The following is a 12,938-nucleotide window of genomic DNA, read 5'->3' as shown; positions in this document are numbered from 1 at the left end:
ACATCCATGGCTGAGAACCACTGCAATAACGTGCAAAGTTGTAAGATGTAACGTCCAAAGTTGGCTGGTGATCCAAAAGGCAAGGATATGAGGGACCTGAAGTGCTAATCGAGCTGGGTAGCTTATTCTCACTGGATAGAAAATTATCCGAAATTTCCTGGGAGGGGGTGGGGGGAGGGTGTTAGCAGCTACTACTCCTGCCCCCTCCTCCTGACGCCCATGGTAATTTATGCATTCCGATTTCTCGTGCAATGAAGGACTCCCTCTTTTGGGAACCATCTTAAGAATCTTAAGAACTGGAATTCTGCCTTTTGTCAGTAGTCGCAGAGAGGGCCATACATATAGGATGCGCATATATATATATGTATATATATATATATATATATATATATATATATATATATATATATATATATATATATATATATATATATATATATATATATATATATATATATAATATATATATATATATATATTGTGTCCAATGAATGCCCACACTGTGGGACACATCTACCCTCCTCGTACATGGTCATCATCATGGGTGTTCGTCGTCTTCATCTATAGTGGGAACTCGGCTTGATTGTGATCTGTGCCTCGGGTGTGGTCGCTTCACCGTGCCTTCGGGGCCTAATAAAGGTCGCGCTAACCGTTGCGTCACAATATATATATATATATATATACAGCCGGTTAGAGGTTTATCATGAATTATTATTAAGCTGTTAGAATGCCGGAGGATCTCAGAAAGTCTTATTGTGTCCCAACTCATGCATTCGACTACACATTAACCTTCTTCGACTACATAGATGACCCACATAGCTGCTTATCACGCCGAATAGACTTCTTTTAAAGGTAATTTCAGCCATTGTGGCGCTCTCACTTTTTTCTTCAGGGTAACAGTGCTACTCAAGATGCAAAGAGACAAAAAAATATTCACTGCGTGTAACGCACTAAAAGTAGCCATTATCTGCGATTAAGAATGAGGGACAGTGTGGTGTATTCATATATGTATAATGATGCTCTGTTCTTGGCTGCAACGTTCTTAAGTTTTGTCTGCTCAACTTCCTGGCAATATGCAATCATTGTACACTTCTTGCTTTAGGGAACGCAGCGAATTGTATACCATGCTATGGGTGTGCCTGACGCATGCGCTCCAGCCCATCCTTATTTGTTTAATTTCCTTTTCCTGGGTAGGCATCCCTCTTAGTAAATGACGTAGATAAACATACATTTATGCACTTAAAGAAGGCAGAGGTAAAAAGTAGCCTTGCGAAAGAAAACAGTCAATGTTATTGCTTTGGATCCATTTGCTCAGCGCTTAGATTTTTTTTTTTTTTACGAAGGCGCTGTATACACCCCCTGACTCAGCGGCATAACTTCAAGAGCGAGAACCTCACTGTAGTGTTTAATTAATTACCGAACTGTGTGTTACTAGAACATGAATGTGGCGTTTCGTCAATGCTGCTAATAAAAAACGATCATTCCACCGATAATGTCCAGGTATGACCACATGATAGTGCGACACTGGCCCTGTCATTACGAATTTCATTGCAAAGAAATCAGTCACACGGTTACATCCTTGTCACAAGAGCCCTAAGGATCTACCCTGCGACAGTTTGATTTCTCTGAAGTATAATTGAGAATGTCGCGAAAATTTGTTCCGCAAAAAAAGAAAAAAAAAATTAGTGAGCAAAAAGAACTGCCGAAACCCGGGATCGAACCAGGGACCTTTAGATCTTCAGTCTAACGCTCTCCCAACTGAGCTATTTCGGCGGGTCTTGGGATGAGGGCTGAATAGTTTTGCAGTACAGCAGCTGCGATCAATATGTGTGCATACATGTCTTCTGACGTCGCAATCATCAAGGTCATTGTTTATAAATGTCACAAACGTACGTAAAGGGACTTCATCTGAACGAGGCTGCCAGCCCGCGCCCGCGGTCGAGTGTTGCGGTCAGCAATAACAGCAGTTAATCGGCTAAGTGCGCTTTCCTTGAAGTACAGTGTTCTCTTGAAGGTACTGTAGGAGCAAAGCTCCGATTTGCGTTCATTCACGCATTGTGGGAGTTGCAAATTTATGTTCACCAGTGAGTAAACCGCATTCACGATCCATAATGCTATAATCGAACGTATTGATCGGTGGCGGCACCTGGCTTGCATTCGACAAAACTTGCTCCTCCTAGGCGTTGCCTTGAAGCTCGCTACGTTTAGATTCGTTTCGCGTCGCGAACCTTTGAGCTTTTCAGAAGAACCAACGTTTTTATTAGATGTACGTGTCCTTCTATATTACCGTGTGAAGGTAGTGCTTGGTCTCTTGAATCTCGGAGGCTAACTGTATTCGCGGTCACGGAGGCCGCAAGAAATTCATTCCACCAATGCACGATAGATGGCGGCACGCACCTTAGGCCTTAGCAGATTTTCATTTTGCTGGATTTGGGGCTCGGAGTGCTTCTATTCGTTTCGGTACTTCGTGCGAAGTCAGAATCTTTCGTAAAATAAATATGCGACATGGAGACAGATTGAGGTGACTAGTAGAGCATATTTTTTCGAAACAACAGAGTGAGTAAGCGCTGGCTGTCAGTTCAGGATTAAGCGCCTGCATGGGCATCGCCAGGGGTTTTGGAGTTGCACAGTGAAACCGTAACGCTCTCGTACACAAAAATTTTTCATGTCCATTGTAATGTACACACAAGAGCGCGGAAATTCACAGAGGTGTAGCTTTGTCTTTTGCCCGGTGAGGAGAGAGAGGAGCTCAGACGCAGCCTTGGCAGTAATGAAATTGCCGTAAACAAATTACTTTTTCAGGTAATAGTTCATATAAAAGCCGCGTATCATATGTCTCTCCCGCTCCCACCCCGAGAGAGAGGACTTTAATTTTGACAAAGCGACGATAGGTTCTGTGGTCCAGGTTCCCACCGACGCCAAACTATACCATTTAGTCAAGCAAGGTGAAGCAAACGTCGAGAAGGGTTAGAAGACGCGTCATCAAAACAGCGGCTACGACGGATTTTCCAGGTCGCTTTTCGTTTTTTTTTTTTCTTTTTTTTTGGGGGGGGGGGGGCCTTATTTGCATTTTCCCAGCAAATATAGCTATTTTAGTTATCATTACGTTCACCAATGGCAAACGTGCAGCATCAGCACCACCGCCGTAAAGGCGCGGTGATCGGTTTATTTGTGTCACGTGACCTCCCGTCGCCATATCCCTTCCAAGCACGTTGGGCGCCTCCGCGCACTGTTCATCCGTGTTGAACGAGCATTACGGGCTGATTTCAACGTCCTAGCTACGTATCGTGGACGGACCATCAGCTAGCGTACGTGCCAGAGCCATGCCTGGCTGCTGCGCCTTCGGGTGCAGCAACCGAACAGAGTCTGGGAAGGCATTTTTTTGTATTCCGACCGGGAAAGACGACCAGCAACGACGTGCGGCATGGCTGCACAGAATCGGCCGCAAGAACTTCGCGTCTTCGAAGAACACCCGCTTGTGCGAGGTAAGTTGCTGCAGTCTCCAAGTGTAATCAAAGTAGCGTTGCTGGTTGGACGAGTTGGCGATAATTAATTTCGCGCTAAAGGTTACAATAACAAACAGGTGAGCTAGATAGTACTACAGCTCCTGTGTGTTCGCTTGTGCAATAGACCTTTTTCAAGCACATGAGCGCCACCAACGCGCGCACAAGCGCTTAGTCGTCGCAACGAGCGCGTCGCACTCTCGTTTTAGCCTTCCGCCTGGGCCGTGCCAGCACTTCTCAGACCAAGTGAATATGAGAAAGTGTAACATATTACTGCGTTGAGACCGAAAGTCGAGCTAGTTGGTACATTGGTACATATTCATCTTGAGAACCTTTTAGCGCATGCTAAGACAGGGACGCACAGTACGTCATTCATGAACTTCTTTTGTGTTTAGCTGCCACTGTTGGACCAGCTGAGCGGTTCCGAAGCGTCATTGCTTTTCCTTTCTTTTTTTTTTTTGCGCCGGTATGCTCTATGGCATAAATTTAGCAGAATGATTTCATTCGGTTTCCTAGACGAATTCCACGAGCGGCCACTGCAATTCGCGGATTCATTTGTAATCAACGTTCACCGACACTGTTAACGAGCACAGCGCGAGGCTCTAAGATTTAAAGATCACGCCAGATCGAGAGAGCTGGCATTTAGTAAAATAAGACAGTGATTAGACAGCGTGCGCGTCGTCGCGCCGCAAGTAACAAAAGATTAGCTTTTTATCACCGTTCGCTGTCACTAACGGGCAGACATTACATTTGACAAACGCCGGTTGTGTTTTCAGGTGTTGGCTCACGTGACCACACGGTAGATATGTATATAGCGTTACTCGTGAGCAACATCAGATTACCTTTGAAAGGCCATAGCGGCTAAACGCACTTTGAAAGCGCGGGAGTGTTCATGACATTCCCGCGCTTCAAGCGGGAAGCGCTCAAGCGGAAAGCTACATGGGGCAGTTCGATACCTCACATTCGTATAATTACGTGCATTACAAGTAATCGTCGAATAAACATGAATTCACTGTTCCAGCTCATGTTAAAGTACGTGTCGAAGCATCGGCGTGCGGTAATGTGCATGCCGCTTAATCGCTACATCCGATACATATCCGCTCGGTAATACTTGCACTGCACAGCGTTAATCTTTTCACGTTTCATGCGTAGAAATACATGCAGATGAGTTCGGATGTGTGCAGTATTTACCGCTCCCGCGGCGCCGCGAGCAGCAGCCGACCGAGCAGCCGGCTCTCTCGGCGTACACACTTTTCTCATAATGCTCCGCGCGCCCGCGGGGCGCTCTGGGATTGTTTGAAAAAGGTCCATTGCGTCTTAGCACTGTACTATAAGAGATGAGGCGGTTCGCTGGGCATGCTCAAATGCGGTTGAAATATTTACCTGTTCCGTTGGCGAGGCTTGTTCGAGCAATTGCGTGTTACGCTCATACGAAGAGAGATTTACTGCGTGAAGCGTTTAACCAGTCGGCGGCAAGACAAGCCTCCGATTAACGGAACAGAAATACGACTGAGAGTACGCATGAAATATGATTGATTTGCGATTTACGCGATCGCATGGCGCGTATTTATTCGATAACTTTGTGACGACGGTTAACTGACCGAGAATGGCGAAAAAGTGCCAGTGTATCTGCGGAGTGCGCTTCGGGAAAGTTGGTTTAGTTGTACATACAAAGCTTGCACGGAAATGTGCGAGTGGTTTCCTCCTTTTCCGTCAATGCATGTTGTCGCCTTCATGTTCCAACTGATCAGACAATAAATGCGGACTGCCCGTTCGCATAAATTTATTTTAAATGAAAGTGCCTAGTCAATTTTTATACAGTGTTGCTTCAACTGTGCTCTTCTTTCTGTCACTGTCGTACTACACAACTCGCCCCCCCCCCCCCCCCGTTTCTTCTGGGATAAAACTAGGGGTGTGCGAATATCAATTTTTTCGAATACGAATCGAATACGAATATCCACCTTCGAATATCGAATCGAATATCGAATATCAAAGGAAAAATGCCTCCACAGTAACAATATTCCATTTAACATGTAGCTATTTGAAAAAAAAAACATTAACAGCCTGACTGGCAACACAACATACACTGCTACACAATGTCCAGGCTAGCACAATGCACATCACAACACAAGCAAATATCACGGCACAATGAAAGTAATGAATACATGTTATCATGAAGAAATATGAGTTGCTCCACATGATCAGGCAGCAGGCGCTCCCTTGTAACAGAGACAACTCCCCCCCCCCCCCCCCGCCCCTGAAAATGAAAAGGCGCGCTCGCTTGGAACAGAAGTGGTTGGTACATGGGGCAAAGCTTTGCCAGAGTGTGGTATCTGAAGGCGCCTACAGTCCGCCACCAGTCACGTGGGTCACTGTATTTCTTCAGATGTGGTCCCGCACAGTGATCGAGTGGTAGTGCGGTACGTTACGGCCGCATAATATTGAAAATGTACGGTTACATGACAGCCAACAGCGCTGCACGTCGGAGATGCACCAGCAATAAATCATACGTATTGGGGCGCTCGTCGCAGGCAGATATCGTGCCTCCGTGTACTTACGATGTTTGTCGCTCCTCTCGGCAACGCTTGTAGCGATACGAACGCAGCAGAAATGTGGGAGACGAGTTATTTTATGCATGTTAATCGAACCGCATATTCCAATTTTTCGATTATTCGAAGTTATCGAATATTCGAAACTTTTCGAATACACGATTTTCGAATCGAATACGAATATTTCGAATGCAATATTCGACGAATATTCGAAACTGTCGAATATTCGCACACCCCTAGATAAAACCCTTTTCTTCCTGTTTTGCATTCGAAACTAGGGAATAGTGAGCAAGCATACATGAAAACGCTTCTGATGATTTAGGAACATAGTTGTGGCCCTAACGACGAAAAGCGATATTTTCAAGATGTTAGCAGCAACTATTTCTCATGACTATTAAAACATTTTGAAGCTATAGGCCAAAGTAACGTCAATCACATTTTTTTCCTGACGGACAATCGACAGGACCACTTCCTTCCGGATGATTTTGAAAAACCTAGAGTGGATGGCAAAAAGAAGTTGAAGCGGATGGCAGTGCCAAGCGTTTTCCTGCATAGACCACAGAACAAACCCAGAAAGCCTCCATTTTCTCGTCCGGTCCCACAACCAGGATGCCAGCAGCCAACGCCAGACAACCCAGGCAATGCACTTGAAGCTCCACAATCTACAGACAACCAAGGTGCACCTGAGAACCCAGAGGAAGCCCCGTATTGCGAGGGAGCAGCTGCGAGCTCAGAAGGCAATGACGTGTCTTTTGTGGATAGAGGCATAGCGATGGAATGCTTTGCAGGAGGTACCTTATGTTATTACGTAGTTGGGTCCTAATTCAATGCATGAAAACATTAAAGAAGAAGTGAAATCCTTCTGAATTGTATTTTAGTCTTGTTCAGGTATCTGTGGCTTCCATCTTGTAGAACTCGAGTTACCAGTGGAGACTACACGTGTGTACAAAGGTGCTAGTCATTTGCTGCAAAACCAGGCTATTATCGAGATTTGCCAGATGAAAAATATGCACGTTCTCGGCATTTATTGGCAATTCTTTCTTAACGTATTCGTTCTCATTGTTCGTGGCAATACACCAAGGAAACCGAAGAAATCGAATCAAGTCTGAGTCTCACACTTTCAAAACTCTAGTTTGCGTTGCCGAACTGTATGCTTTGAATGTGCATTCAGTCATTGCATTTTTAGGTGTTTCGTGCATTCAGCCAAACAGCCGTGGGGCAGAGATCTTGCGGAAGAGTTCCCACATCTTCCCGGTTTTAAAGCCTTTGTCACGCTCTGAGGTGTTGTTATTTGTGCTGGTTTTCTTTGCTAAAGCAGCGCAAAAATGTAGACAATCATTCAACCAATTGATTGCGTCACACCCATAGCAGTTGTGTGTGCTCACTGTTCTATTTTTTGTGTATCGGTTCTCTCTATCGTCAATATAAAAGGGTACAAATAGAAATTGGTTGTTAGTGTTTTATCCAATGTTCGCACGGTTTTCTTTGTGTCTACAAATGAATCAATTTGTTCAGTTCAATATGCTTGTTGAGGCACTTCTTGTTTCATATTCGTAAAGCCATCACATCGGTCATGGTGCACGTAGCCTCCTTTAAGTCCTCTTTTTAGCTGCACTTTAGAAAACGCAGACTGCCGTAGAAGATTACTTGGATAACAGCTGGTGAGTGAGAGCAGCCTGAGCCTTGACCCTACATTTCAACAAGGTCACTTGTCTTTGACAAGGCCCTGATAAAAAATAGTCCTCTTGTTGAGCTGTTAACTCCAGGACGACGCTTTCCTTGTTGTGCCCGGAATTCTCCAGTTGCAATGTTATAGAGTTAAACGCTGCTGCCAGCACGACTCATGATGTTCATGTCAGTTGCTTGCTACCGTGTATAAACTTCGATCATAATTTATACAGCTTCGATCTACCACTACAGCTGTAGCTGTCAACAAATGTCTCGACAATGTGCTGAAATGCTGCTGTTGTTTTTGCCAATGTAGCTTCACTGCACTGTGCATGTAAATTGTCCACAATCATGTTTTCTCTTTTACGCCCTTGTTGCCAAAGCGAAAACGAGAGCAAGTCCAGATAGTATGTGCTTTTCTGACATGCTCTCGCAGTCATGTGAGTACTTTGTGCATCAATAAAGACAGTTTAAGACGCTTTCAGTATCTCTTCAGTGACATGTTACTTTCGAAAAATAAATATTTACCGTTTACCTTTGTGTATGTCTTTGTGATTGCATCCTTAATTAAAACCAACAGATAATGAAGCCAAGGTACACAGCACAGACAGTTTTTTACGCTTGCCATTCTGAAGGTTCCAATTTTGGCCACTGCATAAAGCAATTGAGCAGAAATGGTAAGGTGCCCTCCGAGAAAAAGAAGGGTGTAAAGAGTAAGAGAAGCATGTAGTTGTTCTTCCGCGCCTGATCCAGCAAGATTTTGAAAGCCTGAAGATCCCAATAGCCCATGTGTCTCTATATAATTTGTCTCGTCTGTCGATATATCTACCGAAGGTGCAGTAAAAGGAGAGTTAACTCCAACAAACATCTTCCCAATTTGCTTGTCTTTTGGTTGCACTTTTAACACCTCACATTCCAATCACCTTACAGGCCTTTATCTGAAATACTAATCTTTATAATTATGTAATTATCCCTTTGCAAGTTTGCCTATATTTTTGACATGATGTTGTAAAAACCGACTGTTGTATGTTGATAAAAACTACAAAGAAATAGTGTAAAAAAATTTCATCAATATCAAGCCAGTAGTTTACTGAAAAAAAAAAGTGGTACATATATTTCCCACTCACCCATGAGTGTTTTCAAAAAGTGGGAAAACATTGTCCCACTGTCTCATGAAGGCACCGCCTCGCAATTTCATCAACGGGTACTTGGGATGGAAACGGCTGAAGCTAGTGGCACAGGGTATCACTTCTCAAGTTGTGCTAAGGAAAGTTGTGCGGACCTTATTTCCAGCAGTAGAACACCACCTGCGCCTCTTGTAAGCCTTCACAGCGTAGTGGTCTGTTCCTTTAGCAGAGTGTGACGTTGGGCGAGTTGGTGCATAGCTTAATAAAATATTTGTAGCGCAACTGAGACAAGCAATAAAAAAAGAGAAGACAGGATAGGGCGCCTGTTCCTGTAAAGCTTACTTCACCGCATGCACCAACCATTTTTTTTTGTTTGTTTATTTGCCTGTCCTTGCTTTGGCTGTCGAAATTGTCGAGTATGGCTGTTGTCCCTGAATATGTGCCTACTTTTCAAGGGTTATATGATATACAGAAAAATGTTTCCACGTACCAAAATCCCCAATTACGCTGAAGGATGAGCGCGGCAAGTTCGCGGGGGATTGTGTTTCGATGCATTTATCGGTCAAGTTATTGCACAAACTTACAAAAACACGAGATGACTGGCAGGGCCGTAACTAATGGGGGGGGGGGGGGGGGAGGGTTGAGGGGGTTCTGACACCTCCCGAAATTTTTTCATGCTTTAACTTTTCGGGTGATGCTAAAATACTTGCACGCTTTCACAGTGACCACCAGTTGCCAAAGTTAGCCGTTCTACACTGAAACATTTCCCGCAAAAAATTCCTCGGTAAGGCCCTGATGACTGGAAGCTGAAATGGTCTATCTGAAAAAATAGAAAAAGAGAAGATTATCCGGCATTTAGATTGGTAGGTTTTTACTATCTGAAGAAGAGGAAAATTCAGAACCTATATATATATATATATATCATAAAAGATTTGTTCGAAATACAGCGCCCTTTTAACACTACTTCCACCCTTTGAAAGCGTGGTAAAAGAATTTTTCTCGGTATTACGAAGACTTATATTAATGTTATCACCCGAAGGTGGACCCTTGTGTTATCGGATGCATCCCACGCTACAGGTGATAAACTGGCGAGGAGATTAGGGGAGGGGGCTCTTCCCTGCAGTCCCAGAGAATATGTTAAAGGGTGCACATTTTCGCTGGGACAATCTGTGTATACATACTAACGCATGCCAACACAAAACCACATGAGCATTGACACCACATATCACGAGTGCGCGGGTTCGATTCCTCTCCGCGGCAGCCACATTTGGATGGGGGTGTAATGTAAAAACGCCAGTACACTTCGATTTAGATACACCTTAAATAATCCTCAGTTTGGACAAAATTAATCAGCTGTCCCGCACTGGGGTGTGCCTCATAGTCATGTCCTGCACTTTTGGGACATAAAACAACTCAATATACTCATTTTTAAATTTCAAGTTCAAACATTCGCCGAGGGTGCGTGCTCTTTTCGCTGACTCGTGGTTTGAAAAATTCTGCTCCGGCGTGGGATGCGCGCCTTTGAACGCTTCCCGGCGAGCTTAGTGGGAACCGCTCGTTTCGTCGCGTATAAGCTTGAGAATAAGTTCGCGTTATTTCCCAAGGGAGACGAAACGCTCGACTGGCCTAGTTTTCCTGGGTTGTTCTTGTTTCGCTTTGTTTTGCTTTGTTTTGTCTTTTTTCACTCACGCAAACAAAGAGACCGCAGACCATATCTGCTTGCCAGGCGCGTAGCCAGGAAACTTTTGAAGGCCTCGACTATTTGAGAAAAACACCTATTTTCATTACTTCTTTTCGGTAAATCACCCCCCTTCATCAAAATATCCAGAGGGGGGGGGGGGGCAGCCTCCCATCCTCCCCCCGCCTGCTTTTACATAAGGTTACGCGTAACGCTTGGAGAAGCGTATATATATATATATATATATATATATATATATATATATATATATATATATATATATATATATATATATATATATATATATATATATATATATATAAGTAATGTATACGTCGGCTCGTTGGTGTGAGCGAACCATCATCATCTTGCCCGTGACCGAAAAATCGACGAACATGCAAATGAAATAAATAACAAGGAATCTTAGGATCGAGTGAGAATCTAGCCCAGCCCGTCCACGTGGCAAGCAGGTGTTCTACCACAGAGCCACACTATTGTTCGAAACTGCTTCGAAAAAAAAGAAAAAAACACTATGTGAATGTCATGTAGTGGAGCAGTCTCCTTAACGCATTCAAAATGATTGCGTGACATAAGCGTAGAATCGGCGCCAGGCGTCAAAACATGTGAATTGCGCAGCGAGTGGGTGCTTTAAAGACCCCCCCCCCCCCCTATTACAAAGCGCTCAGGACATAATTAATCATCATCAGCTAAAAAAGCATCAACACAGTGAGCTGCGTGGGCTCGCATGTTCCCTAATGGACGCGTAGTGGGCCCTTCGCTTATTCTCAAAAGGAAGAATTATGGCGTAGTGGGCACTTGAAGGCGTACTGACACAAAAATTTTCGCCTCGCGTTTTTTTGCTGCAGTGTTGCTGGGGGCCTGGTAGTCATAACACGGCACATATCGTTTGCTGCAGTGCGCTACAGATAATTAAAACAGGCCCCTCATTACCGACCACTGTCAGTTTCGGTTTCAAAAACGACAAGTCTTCGGGTGCAACTGTCATCACCTAGCGGGTGCAACGCTCGATCACGTCAGCACACAGAACTGTGAAGCACTTCCGCGCGGTTAGCGAGCAGCCGACCAGAAGTAGGCTGCTGGAACGAACGCGGCAAAAAAAAAAAAAAAAAATGGCGGCTATGACGTCATGATACCTTGTTGCAGCGTGGTCACGTGAGGGAAGTAGAGGGTCACCAAGGGTCACCTTTGAGGATGTCAATAGCCCGAGGGTGTCGGTCGCTCACGCAAACTTCAAAATTCATTTAAAATGCCTTCCCTGTTGATATTTTGCAGATGATATGCGCATGGTAACGGGAATCGATCCCACAGGCTATCTCGGCCGCGAAATTTTGTGTCAGTACCCCTTTAACAACTGTACTTGCAGTAGGCACGCTAGGATAGTTTGAAACGGCCCATTTTACGCGCACAGTCGTTCGTTTCCTTACGACACGGTTGAGGCATGCACCGAGAACCGAAGCCAGGCTAGCAATCCGCCTTTTTCATTTTCCTGTGCTGCCGTTTTGGTAGGCTTTTGGTAGGGGCCAGGACAACCGGTACTGCAGGAGGCAAGACCTCCGAGATGAGGGGAAGGGCGCATGTGCCGAGGCGTCGTGAAAAAAGGCGGTTTGAGAAGGCAATGCGCCCGGGGACCGATTACGCTATCGCGTTCTACTCTTGAAGGCGAAATTCAAGCGTCCTTCAAGTTCTCACACGATCTTTTAATTAGAACCGCCCATTCAGGAATCAGTAGACTTTCATCTTCTCGTAAGACTACATAATGTAACAGGAGGCAGCCACCGACTAATTGTAGGTGGGGCGAACGATTACTACCACGAAATGTAAAATTGCCAAATAAATATCCGAGAGACATTAGAATGCACCTTTTGCATTTAGACGCACAAACCAGGATACGAATCTTCTGTACTGTGCTAGTAATCTGACGGCTCTTCCTGAAAGAAAATAAGAAGCGAGGCAAATTGTCGGATGATAGCTTTAAAATACAGCTGCTCCTTTAATGCGACAGCAAGTTATAGTAAATTTATTCTTATAATATTCTAGCACTGTTAATGAACGTTTCTTGCAATACAGAATTTGCTTCTTTTTGTGTGCGACTGTGCTTACAGTTTCCTGATTATTCGATCCCGGAAGCAGGGTTGTCAGATGGGGGTATTAATAGCCAAATAGGGGGATTTTAATGCAGGTCGGCGTCGAAAATTCCGAGATGGCTGCATGGCTATATTGGGGAACACTGACAACACTGACAAAATTCGGGAATGCCGGTTTATGAAAGCCCAAAGCTCATTATTATGGCTACATAGACATGTAGGCCATCTTTAAGGCTGTGTTTTTACGCAATGTCGGTGCAGGGAGGACGGGGTTAGGTCGTAGCTGTTCATACAAAATTACAGCGCTA

General features: G+C 44.5%; 1 non-coding gene across 1 annotated transcript; it reads right to left on the bottom strand.

The window, feature by feature from the left end:
• Nucleotides 1-1,700: 1,700 nt before the first annotated feature.
• Trnaf-gaa (transfer RNA phenylalanine (anticodon GAA)) lies at nucleotides 1,701-1,773 on the bottom strand. Its single transcript has one exon. It is a non-coding gene; the product is annotated as a tRNA-Phe (tRNA).
• Between the last annotated feature and the right edge of the window lie 11,165 nt (nucleotides 1,774-12,938).

Source organism: Rhipicephalus sanguineus, chromosome 7, assembly GCF_013339695.2.
Source record: "Rhipicephalus sanguineus isolate Rsan-2018 chromosome 7, BIME_Rsan_1.4, whole genome shotgun sequence".
Taxonomy (NCBI): Eukaryota; Metazoa; Arthropoda; class Arachnida; order Ixodida; family Ixodidae; genus Rhipicephalus; species Rhipicephalus sanguineus.
This window is presented reverse-complemented; position numbering and strand designations above follow the sequence as displayed.